Consider the following 13,496-nt stretch of genomic DNA (forward strand, 5'->3'; position numbering starts at 1 on the left):
TAGCCATCCAGGGGATGGCCATGCCCAGCTTCAACAAGCTCAATTTCCCTTTTCAGACGGTGTCTCAACTCAGCCTCCTTAGCTCTTTCCCTTAGCCTTTTCTCTCTGCTCAGTGCAATGCAGCGCCTCCTAATTTTAAACTTGGCGTGCTCCCACCACTCAATGATATCTACTACAAATTCACTTTCTTCACACAGAGCAGAGAGAAAAGACTTCATTTTATCTTTAAAAAATGAATCCTCCAGGAGGGCTGAGTTAAAACACCACACCCCTCCATTCCTCTGCATGCTACCCTCCCCAAGAGTCACATTCAGCGAGGCATGATCACTCCATGTGCAGAAATTATATTCACACTTTTTTAACATAGGAATCAAGCCCGACGCCAGCAAACACAGGTCTATCCTAGACTGCTTTAGTTTGCCCAATACTACTTGCCTGCGCGAATACGCACGGGTGCCAGGGTTCAGAACTCTCCAAGCATCAATCAAATCACCCTCAGTCATCCACTGAAAAACAGCCGATCTACTAGTGTCTGTTTTGAAAACGTTGTTTGCACTCACATCCAGCCCAGTTAGAGCAACATTCCAGTCCCCCACCACTACCGAGCGATCGTCCGTCCACCTTTTACAGCGGCCAAAAAAAACCCTCCTTTCACCCTCACTGTTTGGGCCATATAGATTTAGAATTCTGTAGTTTCTATTGTGATATACAGTATCTAGAACCAACAGTCTCCCTTGGTTATCCTTAAAAACCTCTGTCACATTCTCAAAAACACCTGGCTTTACAAATACTGCTACACCTGCGGTTTTGTCAGCAGAGAGGGAATAAAACAAATCCCCTCTCCAAAAAGTATTTATTTTGTCTATTTTTTCCATAGTCCATCTACATTCCTGGACGCACAGGATGTCACAGTCCATGTCTTCACACAGTCTTTTAATTTTCCATACCTTTCCTAGGCCGTTTAGGTTTTGGGACTGGAGATGCATGAAAAGGATCACACAAAAGGGGGTCATCTATCTCTGGCCTGTTTCTTCCCTTTCCCTTTGCCCTCTGCCACACTTTCCCCGGACTTCTTTTGTCCTCTTTTCCTCATGTGCCTTACTTGCTGAAAGTCCATCTCTGCCTCTGATTCATCACCGTCAGCCTGAGGAGTCGATACAGCAATTTCTAGAGCAATACCTCTGGGGTCAGGTAATGGCTCACCTTGAATTGGAAGTCTAGACAGAGGAGCCTGAAGCATACCCCTCTCGCCCTCTTCAGGGTGACTGGCTACTTCTCCACTCCACTCCGCCAACACTAGATCCAGACTTGACTCAATCTCATTCACATTGTTTCCCTTTTTATTCTCTGAAAGGACCAGTTCACTGGCCTGAGTCTCCATTAACTCTCCTCCCCCCTCCTCATATTCACTTGCTCCTTCACTGTCAAGATCCAGTCCTACCTCCTCTGGAGGCCTTATTCCAGCATCCTCATTGGGGATCAGTCCCCTGTGCCCCTCTCCAGACTCTATTGCATTGTTTTGACACACACATTCCTCCTGTGGACTATGGCATGAGTCACATCTATGCTCCTGGGCATCACACTCCCTCGCATAATGACCCTGTCTGTTACACTTAAAACAAGTGAAATCTGGGCAATCTCTGACGATATGCCCAGGCTGTAGACACATCCTGCATACCTTAACTTGATTATTATGCATTACCCTGAAATACTCTGGGCCAGTTGCTGTCATAAACTTTGCGGAGTAAGGCAGTGATTGCACAGTCTCATTGAACTTAACTTTTAGATATCTGGTGCCATCAGCCACATCAGTTCCTGGCCACAGTCTCCTTTTTACTGAGAACAGCAAGCCAGCTTAAAGGTCCAGCTGGTTTTATTAATTCTACACTATAACAGGTCCCACCGTGATTTGAACTCAGATCGCTGGATTCACAGTCCAGAGTGCTTACCTATACACCAGGGCATCTCCAGATGCTGCCAAATGAAGAATGTGTGCACTGGAAATGTGAACAGTGTTACACAGACAACAGTTTTAACAGTCTGTGGTTTTACTAAGCAGTCCTGAACACTCTGATGCTTGACAGGGGTTTCAAGGCTTATTGCATTTCACAGGGAGATATTTCAACTACTAGACCTTATGACTCTGTTTGGGGTGAAACACAAAAATAGGGAAGCACTTGAAAACGAGGGGTAGGGTTATAAATTAGGAATTTGGGATTGTGTCTGGGATCGCACTTCATGCCCAAAATGTGTTTTTAGCATTATCTGAATGAGATCCGCAAGGATATTTACTTAAGAGTGTGTCTATCGTAAACCATTGTGCAACCTTTGCCTCATCTCTCTCCCTGTATTAGTTCTTTAAACACTTGCCATGAGTGTTGATTGCACAAAGTACTCTATGTCTCTGGAACAAGATGAGCTCGTTGACAATGCCACTGTGTGTCTCCCAGTTGGTGGAGTAACTGAGTCACTCATTGGGGCAAAAAAACCTACAACTAGCCAGTGGTAGGTTCCACCGAGATTTGAACTCAGATCACTGGATTCAAAGTCCAGAGTGCTCCCCATTACACCATGGAACCATTTCACATTGTTAAGCTACTTTTGTTGAACAGTTTCTTCCAGACGATTTGATTAATTTCATTATTGTGTGCATATTGACAACTTGGAGATTGGGTGATCATGTAGCAAACTATAAAATTGTCAATACAAGGAAGTTTGGGTACATCTAAGCACTGTGTCACTCTTACCTCTGTGTGTGATGTTCATTGCATCTATCCAGATGAACTGTAAATTGTATAACATCAAAGTCTATGAATTCATCCAGGTAATCAGCATTGGAGAATAGGTGGTTCCCCACCTTTGACTAATGTGGGAGAATGTGTTTTCCAAGTGTCAGCTGTTGTCCCTAAAATCCAACATTTGTCAGAAGTGGGGTTCGAACCCACGCCTCCAGGAGAGACTGCGACCTGAACGCAACGCCTTAGACCTCTCGGCCATCCTGACAACAGAAGGGGGGGGTTGTTTGGTACTCCAAAGAAATCCGAAAAGACAGCGTTTAGATTATGCGTAATTATTGTGAATCAAATGTGCAAACTCGTCATCAGCCTATCTCTTTATCCGTTCATTGCGACCCTGGCCATCAGTGATTGATGCGTGAAGTATGGGATGTCTCAGGCAAAAAAGAGCTTGTTGAGTAAGCCAATACACATCTGTCAGCTGGTATTGGTGTTCTTCTGCCCTTTGCTGGGAAGACATCAATTCATGGAGCTTTAACATATGCATTAATTTTTTCAGCAAACTCCAGAAAAAGAGTTCTTAGAGTAACCAGTATCCAATTATTGCATTACATTAATTGAACCCCGTAATTTGATAGAATACAAGAGTCATTGAATGGAGCACAACAGAAAGAACTGTTGCCAAAGTTGCCTGCATTTATTGCACATTAAATCCTGAGACCAGCAACACAGCTCAAAGGACGAGCTGGTTTTATTCGTTCTACACTATAACAGGTCCCACCGTGATTTGAACTCAGATCGCTGGATTCACAGTCCAGAGTGCTTACCTATACACCAGGGAATCTCCAGATGCTGCCAAATGAAGAATGTGTGCACTGGAAATGTGAACAGTGTTACACAGACAACAGTTTTAACAGTCTGTGGTTTTACTGAGCAGTCCTGAACACTCTGATGCTTGACTGGGGTTTCAAGGCTTATTGCATTTCACAGGGAGATATTTCAACTACTAGACCTTATGACTCTGTTTGGTGTGAAACACAAAAATAGGGAAGCACTTGAAAACGAGGGGTAGGGTTATAAATTAGGAATTTGGGATTGTGTCTGGGATCGCACTTCATGCCCAAAATGTGTTTTTAGCATTATCTGAATGAGATCCGCAAGGATATTTACTTAAGAGTGTGTCTATCGTAAACCATTGTGCAACCTTTGCCTCATCTCTCTCCCTCATCTCTCTCCCTGTATTAGTTCTTTAAACACTTGCCATGAGTGTTGATTGCACAAAGTACTCTATGTCTCTGGAACAAGATGAGCTCGTTGACAATGCCACTGTGTGTCTCCCAGTTGGTGGAGTTACTGAGTCACTCATTGGGGCAAAAAAACCTACAACTAGCCAGCGGTAGGTTCCACCGAGATTTGAACTCGGATCACTGGATTCAAAGTCCAGAGTGCTCCCCATTACAACATGGAACCATTTCACATTGTTAGGCTACTTTTGTTGAACAGTTTCTTCCAGACGATTTGATTCATTTCATTATTGTGTGCATATTGACAACTTGGAGATTGGGTGATCATGTAGCAAACTATAAAGTTGTCAATACAAGGAAATTTGGGTACATCTAAGCACTGTGTCACTCTTACCTCTGTGTGTGATGTTCATTGCATCTATCCAGATGAACTGTAATTTGTATAACATCAAAGTCTATGAATTCCTCCAGGTAAGCAGCATTGGAGAATAGGTGGTTCCCCACCTTTGACTAATGTGGGAGAATGTGTTTTCCAAGTGTCAGCTGTTGTCCCTAAAATCCAACATTTGTCAGAAGTGGGGTTCGAACCCACGCCTCCAGGAGAGACTGCGACCTGAACGCAGCGCCTTAGACCGCTCGGCCATCCTGACAACAGAAGTGGGGGTTGTTTGGTACTCCAAAGAAATCCGAAAAGACAGCGTTTAGATTATGCGTAATTATTGTGAATCAAATGTGCAAACTCGTCATCAGCCTATCTCTTTATCAGTTTATTGCTACCCTGGCCATCAGTGATTGATGCGTGAAGTATGGGATGTCTCAGGCAAAAAAGAGCTTGTTGATTAAGCCACTACACATCTATCAGCTGGTATTGGTGTTCTTTTGCCCTTTGCTGGGAAGACATCAATTCATGGAGTTTTAACATATGCATTCATTTTTTCAGCAAACTCCAGAAAAAGAGTTCTTAGAGTAACCAGTATCCAATTATTGCATTACATTAATTGAACCCCGTAATTTGATAGAATACAAGAGTCATTGAATGGAGCACAACAGAAAGAACTGTTGCCAAAGTTGCCTGCATTTATTGCACATTAAATCCTAAGACCAGCAACACAGCTCAAAGGACAAGCTGGTTTTATTCGTTCCAAACTATAACAGGTCCCACCGTGATTTGAACTCAGATCGCTGGATTCACAGTCCAGAGTGCTTACCTATACACCAGGGCATCTCCAGATGCTGCCAAATGAAGAATGTGTGCACTGGAAATGTGAACAGTGTTACACAGACAACAGTTTTAACAGTCTGTGGTTTTACTAAGCAGTCCTGAACACTCTGATGCTTGACAGGGGTTTCAAGGCTTATTGCATTTCACAGGGAGATATTTCAACTACTAGACCTTATGACTCTGTTTGGGGTGAAACACAAAAATAGGGAAGCACTTGAAAACGAGGGGTAGGGTTATAAATTAGGAATTTGGGATTGTGTCTGGGATCGCACTTCATGCCCAAAATGTGTTTTTAGCATTATCTGAATGAGATCCGCAAGGATATTTACTTAAGAGTGTGTCTATCGTAAACCATTGTGCAACCTTTGCCTCATCTCTCTCCCTGTATTAGTTCTTTAAACACTTGCCATGAGTGTTGATTGCACAAAGTACTCTATGTCTCTGGAACAAGATGAGCTCGTTGACAATGCCACTGTGTGTCTCCCAGTTGGTGGAGTAACTGAGTCACTCATTGGGGCAAAAAAACCTACAACTAGCCAGCGGTAGGTTCCACCGAGATTTGAACTCAGATCACTGGATTCAAAGTCCAGAGTGCTCCCCATTACACCATGGAACCATTTCACATTGTTAAGCTACTTTTGTTGAACAGTTTCTTCCAGACGATTTGATTAATTTCATTATTGTGTGCATATTGACAACTTGGAGATTGGGTGATCATGTAGCAAACTATAAAATTGTCAATACAAGAAAGTTTGGGTACATCTAAGCACTGTGTCACTCTTACCTCTGTGTGTGATGTTCATTGCATCTATCCAGATGAACTGTAAATTGTATAACATCAAAGTCTATGAATTCATCCAGGTAATCAGCATTGGAGAATAGGTGGTTCCCCACCTTTGACTAATGTGGGAGAATGTGTTTTCCAAGTGTCAGCTGTTGTCCCTAAAATCCAACATTTGTCAGAAGTGGGGTTCGAACCCACGCCTCCAGGAGAGACTGCGACCTGAACGCAGCGCCTTAGACCGCTCGGCCATCCTGACAACAGAAGGGGGGGGGTTGTTTGGTACTCCAAAGAAATCCGAAAAGACAGCGTTTAGATTATGCGGAATTATTGTGAATCAAATGTGCAAACTCGTCATCAGGCTATCTCTTTATTAGTTCATTGCTACCCTGGCCATCAGTGATTGATGCGTGAAGTATGGGATGTCTCAGGCAAAAAAGAGCTTGTTGATTAAGCCACTACACATCTATCAGCTGGTATTGGTGTTCTTTTGCCCTTTGCTGGGAAGACATCAATTCATGGAGCTTTAACATATGCATTCATTTTTTCAGCAAACTCCAGAAAAAGAGTTCTTAGAGTAACCAGTATCCAATTATTGCATTACATTAATTGAACCCCGTAATTTGATAGAGTACTAGAGTCATTGAATGGAGCACAACAGATAGAACTGTTGCCAAAGTTGCCTGCATTTATTGCACATTAAATCCTAAGACCAGCAACACAGCTCAAAGGACAAGCTGGTTTTATTCGTTCCAAACTATAACAGGTCCCACCGTGATTTGAACTCAGATCGCTGGATTCACAGTCCAGAGTGCTTACCTATACACCAGGGCATCTCCAGATGCTGCCAAATGAAGAATGTGTGCACTGGAAATGTGAACAGTGTTACACAGACAACAGTTTTAACAGTCTGTGGTTTTACTAAGCAGTCCTGAACACTCTGATGCTTGACAGGGGTTTCAAGGCTTATTGCATTTCACAGGGAGATATTTCAACTACTAGACCTTATGACTCTGTTTGGGGTGAAACACAAAAATAGGGAAGCACTTGAAAACGAGGGGTAGGGTTATAAATTAGGAATTTGGGATTGTGTCTGGGATCGCACTTCATGCCCAAAATGTGTTTTTAGCATTATCTGAATGAGATCCGCAAGGATATTTACTTAAGAGTGTGTCTATCGTAAACCATTGTGCAACCTTTGCCTCATCTCTCTCCCTGTATTAGTTCTTTAAACACTTGCCATGAGTGTTGATTGCACAAAGTACTCTATGTCTCTGGAACAAGATGAGCTCGTTGACAATGCCACTGTGTGTCTCCCAGTTGGTGGAGTAACTGAGTCACTCATTGGGGCAAAAAAACCTACAACTAGCCAGCGGTAGGTTCCACCGAGATTTGAACTCAGATCACTGGATTCAAAGTCCAGAGTGCTCCCCATTACACCATGGAACCATTTCACATTGTTAAGCTACTTTTGTTGAACAGTTTCTTCCAGACGATTTGATTAATTTCATTATTGTGTGCATATTGACAACTTGGAGATTGGGTGATCATGTAGCAAACTATAAAATTGTCAATACAAGGAAGTTTGGGTACATCTAAGCACTGTGTCACTCTTACCTCTGTGTGTGATGTTCATTGCATCTATCCAGATGAACTGTAAATTGTATAACATCAAAGTCTATGAATTCATCCAGGTAATCAGCATTGGAGAATAGGTGGTTCCCCACCTTTGACTAATGTGGGAGAATGTGTTTTCCAAGTGTCAGCTGTTGTCCCTAAAATCCAACATTTGTCAGAAGTGGGGTTCGAACCCACGCCTCCAGGAGAGACTGCGACCTGAACGCAGCGCCTTAGACCGCTCGGCCATCCTGACAACAGAAGTGGGGGTTGTTTGGTACTCCAAAGAAATCCGAAAAGACAGCGTTTAGATTATGCGTAATTATTGTGAATCAAATGTGCAAATCGTCATCAGCCTATCTCTTTATCAGTTCATTGCTACCCTGGCCATCAGTGATTGATGCGTGAAGTATGGGATGTCTCAGGCAAAAAAGAGCTTGTTGATTAAGCCACTACACATCTGTCAGCTGGTATTGGTGTTCTTCTGCCCTTTGCTGGGAAGACATCAATTCATGGAGCTTTAACATATGCATTCATTTTTTCAGCAAACTCCAGAAAAAGAGTTCTTAGAGTAACCAGTATCCAATTATTGCATTACATTAATTGAACCACGTCATTTGGTAGAGTACTAGAGTCATTGAATGGAGCACAACAGAAAGAACTGTTGCCAAAGTTGCCTGCATTTATTGCACATTAAATCCTGAGACCAGCAACACAGCTCAAAGGACGAGCTGGTTTTATTCGTTCTACACTATAACAGGTCCCACCGTGATTTGAACTCAGATCGCTGGATTCACAGTCCAGAGTGCTTACCTATACACCAGGGAATCTCCAGATGCTGTCAAATGAAGAATATGCGCACTGGAAATGTGAGCAGTGTTACACAGACAACAGTTGTAACAGTCTGTGGTTTTACTGAGCAGTCCTGAACACTCTCATGCTTGACAGGGGTTTCAAGGCTTATTGCATTTCACAGGGAGATATTTCAACTACTAGCCCTTATGACTCTGTTTGGGGTGAAACACAAAAATAGGGAAGCACTTGAAAACGAGGGGTAGGGTTATAAATTAGGAATTTGGGATTGTGTCTGGGATCGCACTTCATGCCCAAAATGTGTTTTTAGCATTATCTGAATGAGAATCGCAAGGATATTTACTTAAGAGTGTGTCTATCGTAAACCATTGTGCAACCTTTGCCTCATCTCTCTCCCTGTATTAGTTCTTTAAACACTTGCCATGACTGTTGATTGCACAAAGTACTCTATGTCTCTGGAACAAGATGAGCTCGTTGACAATGCCACTGTGTGTCTCCCAGTTGGTCGAGTAACTGAGTCACTCATTGGGGCAAAAAAACCTACAACTAGCCAGCGGTAGGTTGCACCGAGATTTGACCTCGGATCACTGGCTTCAAAGTCCAGAGTGCTCACCATTACACCATGGAACCATTTCACATTGTTAGGCTACTTTTGTTGAACAGTTTCTTCCAGACGATTTGATTCATTTCATTATTGCGTGCATATTGACAACTTGGAGATTGGGTGATCATGTAGCAAACTATAAAATTGTGAATACAAGGAAGTTTGGGTACATCTAAGCACTGTGTCACTCTTGTCACTGTGTGTGATGTTCATTGCATCTATCCAGATGAACTGTAACTTGTATACCATCAAAGTCTATGAATTCATCCAGGTAAGCAGCATTGGAGAATAGGTGGTTCCCCACCTTTGACTAATGTGGGAGAATGTGTTTTCCAAGTGTCAGCTGTTGTCCCTAAAATCCAGCATTTGTCAGAAGTGGGATTCAAACCCACACCTCCAGTAGAGACTGCGACCTGAACGCAGCGCCTTAGACCGCTCGGCCATCCTGACAACAGAAGGGGGGGTTGTTTGGTACTCCAAAGAAATCCGAAAAGACAGCGTTTAGATTATGCGTAATTATTGTGAATCAAATGTGCAAACTCGTCATCAGCCTATCTCTTTATCAGTTTATTGCTACCCTGGCCATCAGTGATGGATGCGTGAAGTATGGGATGTCTCAGGCAAAAAAGAGCTTGTTGATTAAGCCACTACACATCTGTCAGCTGGTATTGGTGTTCTTGCCAAAGTTGCCTGCATTTATTGCACATTAAATCCTGAGACCAGCAACACAGCTCAAAGGACGAGCTGGTTTTATTCGTTCTACACTATAACAGGTCCCACCGTGATTTGAACTCAGATCACTGGATTCACAGTCCAGAGTGCTTACCTGTACATCAGGGAATCTCCAGATGCTGCCAAATGAAGAATGTGTGCACTGGAAATGTGAACATTGTTACACAGACAACAGTTTTAACAGTCTGTGGTTTTACTGAGCAGTCCTGAACACTCAGATGCTTGACAGGGGTTTCAAGGCTTATTGCATTTCACAGGGAGATATTTACACTACTAGACCTTATGACTCTGTTTGGGTTGAAACACAAAAATAGGGAAGCACTTGAAAACGAGGGGTAGAGTTATAAATTAGGAATTTGGGATTGTGTCTGGGATCGCACTTCATGCCCAAAATGTGTTTTTAGCATTATCTGAATGAGAACCGCAACGATATTTACTTAAGAGTTTGTCTATCGTAAACCATTGTGCAACCTTTGCCTCATCTCTCTCCCTGTATTAGTTCTTTAAACACTTGCCATGAGTGTTGATTGCACATAGTATTCTGTTTCTGGAACAAGATGAGCTCCATGACAATGCCACTGTGAGTCTCCCAGTTGGTGGAGTAACTGAGTCACTCATTGCATCGAGAAAAGCTACAACCTTCCAACAGTAGGTCCCACCGAGATTTGAACTCGGATCGCTGGATTCAGAGTCCAGAGTGCTCACCATTACACCATGGAACCTTTCCACATTGCTAGCTTAATGTTGTTGAACAGGTTCTTCCACACAATTTGATTCATTTCATTATTGTCTCCAACTTGACAACTTGGAGATTTGGCTGATCATGTAGCAAACTAAAAAAATGTCAATACAAGGCGGTTTGGGTACATCTAAGCACTGTGTCACTTTTATCTCAGTGTGTGATGTTCATTGCATCTATCCAGATGCAATGTAACTTGTATAACATCAAAATCTATGGATTTGGCCAATAGAGTCAGTCTCAAATGGACTCTCATTAGTGATTATAGGGCATAGATGAAAGACTACCTTTGATACGTAACTAGTGGGGTGCCAAAGCCATGCTCCTTGAGCTCCACAGCCCTGCTTGCTTGTCAGCTATCCGTGCTTTAGCCACTGCTCCTGCACTTTCTGTCTGATTGAACACACCTTATCCAGGTAAGCAGTCTTGGAGAATAGGTGGTTCCCCACCTCTGACGAATGTGGAAGAATGGATCCAATGTGTTTTCCAAGTGTCAGCTGTGGTCCCTAAAATCCAACATTTGTCAGAAGTGGGATTCGAACCCACGCCTCCAGGAGAGACTGCGACCTGAACGCAGCGCCTTAGACCGCTCGGCCATCCTGACAACAGAACAGGCTTGGTTCGGTACTCCGAAAAAAATGCGCAAAGACAGCATTTAGATTAGGCGTAATTATTGTAAATCAATTGTGCAAACTCGTCATCAGCCTATCTCTTTATCAGTTTATTGCTACCCTGGCCATCAGTGATGGATGCGTGAAGTATGGTATGTCTCAGGCAAAAAAGTGCTTGTTGATTAAGCCACTACACACCTGTCAGCTGGTATTGGTGTTCTTCTGCCCTTTACTGGCAAGACATCAATTCATAGAGCTTTAACATATACATTCAGTTTTTCAGCAAACTCCAGAAAAGGTACCCAGTATCCAAATATTGCATTAAATTAATTGAACCACGTCATTTGGTAGAGTACTAGAGTCATTGAATGGAGCATAAGAGAAAGAACTGTTGCCAAAGTTGCCTGCATTTATTGCACATTAAAACCTGAGAACAGCAAGCCAGCTTAAAGGTCCAGCTGGTTTTATTCATTCTACACTATAACAGGTCCCATCGTGATTTGAACTCAGATTGCTGGATTCATAGTCCAGAGTGCTTACCTATACACCAGGGAATCTCCAGATGCTTCCAAATGAAGCAAGTGTGCACTGGAAAATTGAACAGTGTTACACAGACACTAGTTTTAATATATTTCAAATACTAACCCTTATGACAAAAATAAGGAAGCACTTGAAAACTAGGGTAGGGTTATAAAAGAGGAATTGGGGATTGTGTCTGGGATCGCACTTCATGCCCAAACTTGAATGGAATGCCCAAAATGTGTTTTTAGCATTATGTGACAGAGATCAACAAGGATACTTAGCTAAGAGTGTGTTTATTTTAAACCATCGTGCAGGCTTGGCCTCATTTCGGTGCCGGTATCAGTTTGTTTAGACTTGTCATGAGTGTTTAGTGCACATAGTATTCTGTTTCTGGAACAAGATGAGCTCCATGACAATGCCACTGTGAGTCTCCCAGTTGGTGGAGTAACCGAGTCACTCATTGCATCAAGAAAAGCTACAACCTTCCAACAGTAGGTCCCAACGAGATTTGAACTCGGATCGCTGGATTCAGAGTCCAGAGTGCTCACCATTACACCATGGAACCTTTCCACATTGCTAGCTTAATGTTGTTGAACAGGTTCTTCCACACAATTTGATTCATTTCATTATTGTCTCCAACTTGACAACTTGGAGATTTGGCTGATCATGTAGCAAACTAAAAAAATGTCAATACAAGGCGGTTTGGGTACATCTAAGCACTGTGTCACTTTTATCTCAGTGTGTGATGTTCATTGCATCTATCCAGATGCAATGTAACTTGTATAACATCAAAATCTATGGATTTGGCCAATAGAGTCAGTCTCAAAGGGACTCTCATTAGTGATTATAGGGCATAGATGAAAGACTACCTTTGATACGTAACTAGTGGGGTGCCAAAGCCATGCTCCTTGAGCTCCACAGCCCTGCTTGCTTGTCAGCTATCCGTGCTTTAGCCACTGCTCCTGCACTTTCTGTCTGATTGAACACACCTTATCCAGGTAAGCAGTCTTGGAGAATAGGTGGTTCCCCACCTCTGACGAATGTGGAAGAATGGATCCAATGTGTTTTCCAAGTGTCAGCTGTTGTACTTAAAAAACAACATTTGTCAGAAGTGGGATTCGAACCCACGCCTCCAGGAGAGACTGCAATCTTAACGCAGCACCTTAGACCGCTCGGCCATCCTGACAACAGAACAGGCTTGGTTCGGTACTCCGAAAAAAATGCGCAAAGACAGCATTTAGATTAGGCGTAATTATTGTAAATCAAATGTGCAAACTCGTCATCAGCCTATCTCTTTATCAGTTTATTGCTACCCTGGCCATCAGTGATGGATGCGTGAAGTATGGTATGTCTCAGGCAAAAAAGTGCTTGTTGATTAAGCCACTACACACCTGTCAGCTGGTATTGGTGTTCTTCTGCCCTTTACTGGCAAGACATCAATTCATAGAGCTTTAACATATACATTCAGTTTTTCAGCAAACTCCAGAAAAGGTACCCAGTATCCAAATATTGCATTAAATTAATTGAACCACGTCATTTGGTAGAGTACTAGAGTCATTGAATGGAGCATAAGAGAAAGAACAGTTGCCAAAGTTGCCTGCATTTATTGCACATTAAAACCTGAGAACAGCAAGCCAGCTTAAAGGTCCAGCTGGTTTTATTCATTCTACACTATAACAGGTCCCACCGTGATTTGAACTCAGATTGCTGGATTCATAGTCCAGAGTGCTTACCTATACACCAGGGAATCTCCAGATGCTTCCAAATGAAGCAAGTGTGCACTGGAAAATTGAACAGTGTTACACAGACACTAGTTTTAATATATTTCAAATACTAACCCTTATGACAAAAATAAGGAAGCACTTGAAAACTAGGG

The 13,496-nt window shown here is 42.6% G+C and overlaps 13 non-coding genes across 13 annotated transcripts; all 13 read right to left on the reverse strand.

Annotated features, from left to right (window-relative positions):
- Positions 1–2,507: 2,507 nt before the first annotated feature.
- Positions 2,508–2,579, reverse strand: trnaq-uug (transfer RNA glutamine (anticodon UUG)). Its single transcript has one exon. It is a non-coding gene; the product is annotated as a tRNA-Gln (tRNA).
- Positions 2,580–2,920: 341 nt separating this feature from the next.
- Positions 2,921–3,003, reverse strand: trnal-cag (transfer RNA leucine (anticodon CAG)). Its single transcript has one exon. It is a non-coding gene; the product is annotated as a tRNA-Leu (tRNA).
- Positions 3,004–4,133: 1,130 nt separating this feature from the next.
- Positions 4,134–4,205, reverse strand: trnaq-uug (transfer RNA glutamine (anticodon UUG)). Its single transcript has one exon. It is a non-coding gene; the product is annotated as a tRNA-Gln (tRNA).
- A 341-nt stretch (positions 4,206–4,546) lies between these two features.
- trnal-cag (transfer RNA leucine (anticodon CAG)) lies at positions 4,547–4,629 on the reverse strand. The gene has a single exon. It is a non-coding gene; the product is annotated as a tRNA-Leu (tRNA).
- Positions 4,630–5,745: 1,116 nt separating this feature from the next.
- On the reverse strand, positions 5,746–5,817 carry trnaq-uug (transfer RNA glutamine (anticodon UUG)). The gene has a single exon. It is a non-coding gene; the product is annotated as a tRNA-Gln (tRNA).
- Positions 5,818–6,158: 341 nt separating this feature from the next.
- On the reverse strand, positions 6,159–6,241 carry trnal-cag (transfer RNA leucine (anticodon CAG)). Its single transcript has one exon. It is a non-coding gene; the product is annotated as a tRNA-Leu (tRNA).
- A 1,118-nt stretch (positions 6,242–7,359) lies between these two features.
- Positions 7,360–7,431, reverse strand: trnaq-uug (transfer RNA glutamine (anticodon UUG)). Its single transcript has one exon. It is a non-coding gene; the product is annotated as a tRNA-Gln (tRNA).
- Positions 7,432–7,772: 341 nt separating this feature from the next.
- Positions 7,773–7,855, reverse strand: trnal-cag (transfer RNA leucine (anticodon CAG)). The gene has a single exon. It is a non-coding gene; the product is annotated as a tRNA-Leu (tRNA).
- Positions 7,856–9,383: 1,528 nt separating this feature from the next.
- Positions 9,384–9,466, reverse strand: trnal-cag (transfer RNA leucine (anticodon CAG)). Its single transcript has one exon. It is a non-coding gene; the product is annotated as a tRNA-Leu (tRNA).
- A 932-nt stretch (positions 9,467–10,398) lies between these two features.
- On the reverse strand, positions 10,399–10,470 carry trnaq-cug (transfer RNA glutamine (anticodon CUG)). The gene has a single exon. It is a non-coding gene; the product is annotated as a tRNA-Gln (tRNA).
- A 538-nt stretch (positions 10,471–11,008) lies between these two features.
- Positions 11,009–11,091, reverse strand: trnal-cag (transfer RNA leucine (anticodon CAG)). The gene has a single exon. It is a non-coding gene; the product is annotated as a tRNA-Leu (tRNA).
- Positions 11,092–12,113: 1,022 nt separating this feature from the next.
- Positions 12,114–12,185, reverse strand: trnaq-cug (transfer RNA glutamine (anticodon CUG)). Its single transcript has one exon. It is a non-coding gene; the product is annotated as a tRNA-Gln (tRNA).
- A 538-nt stretch (positions 12,186–12,723) lies between these two features.
- trnal-aag (transfer RNA leucine (anticodon AAG)) lies at positions 12,724–12,806 on the reverse strand. The gene has a single exon. It is a non-coding gene; the product is annotated as a tRNA-Leu (tRNA).
- Between the last annotated feature and the right edge of the window lie 690 nt (positions 12,807–13,496).

This window comes from Channa argus, unplaced genomic scaffold (genome assembly GCF_033026475.1).
Source record: "Channa argus isolate prfri unplaced genomic scaffold, Channa argus male v1.0 Contig113, whole genome shotgun sequence".
NCBI classification, from domain to species: domain Eukaryota; kingdom Metazoa; phylum Chordata; class Actinopteri; order Anabantiformes; family Channidae; genus Channa; species Channa argus.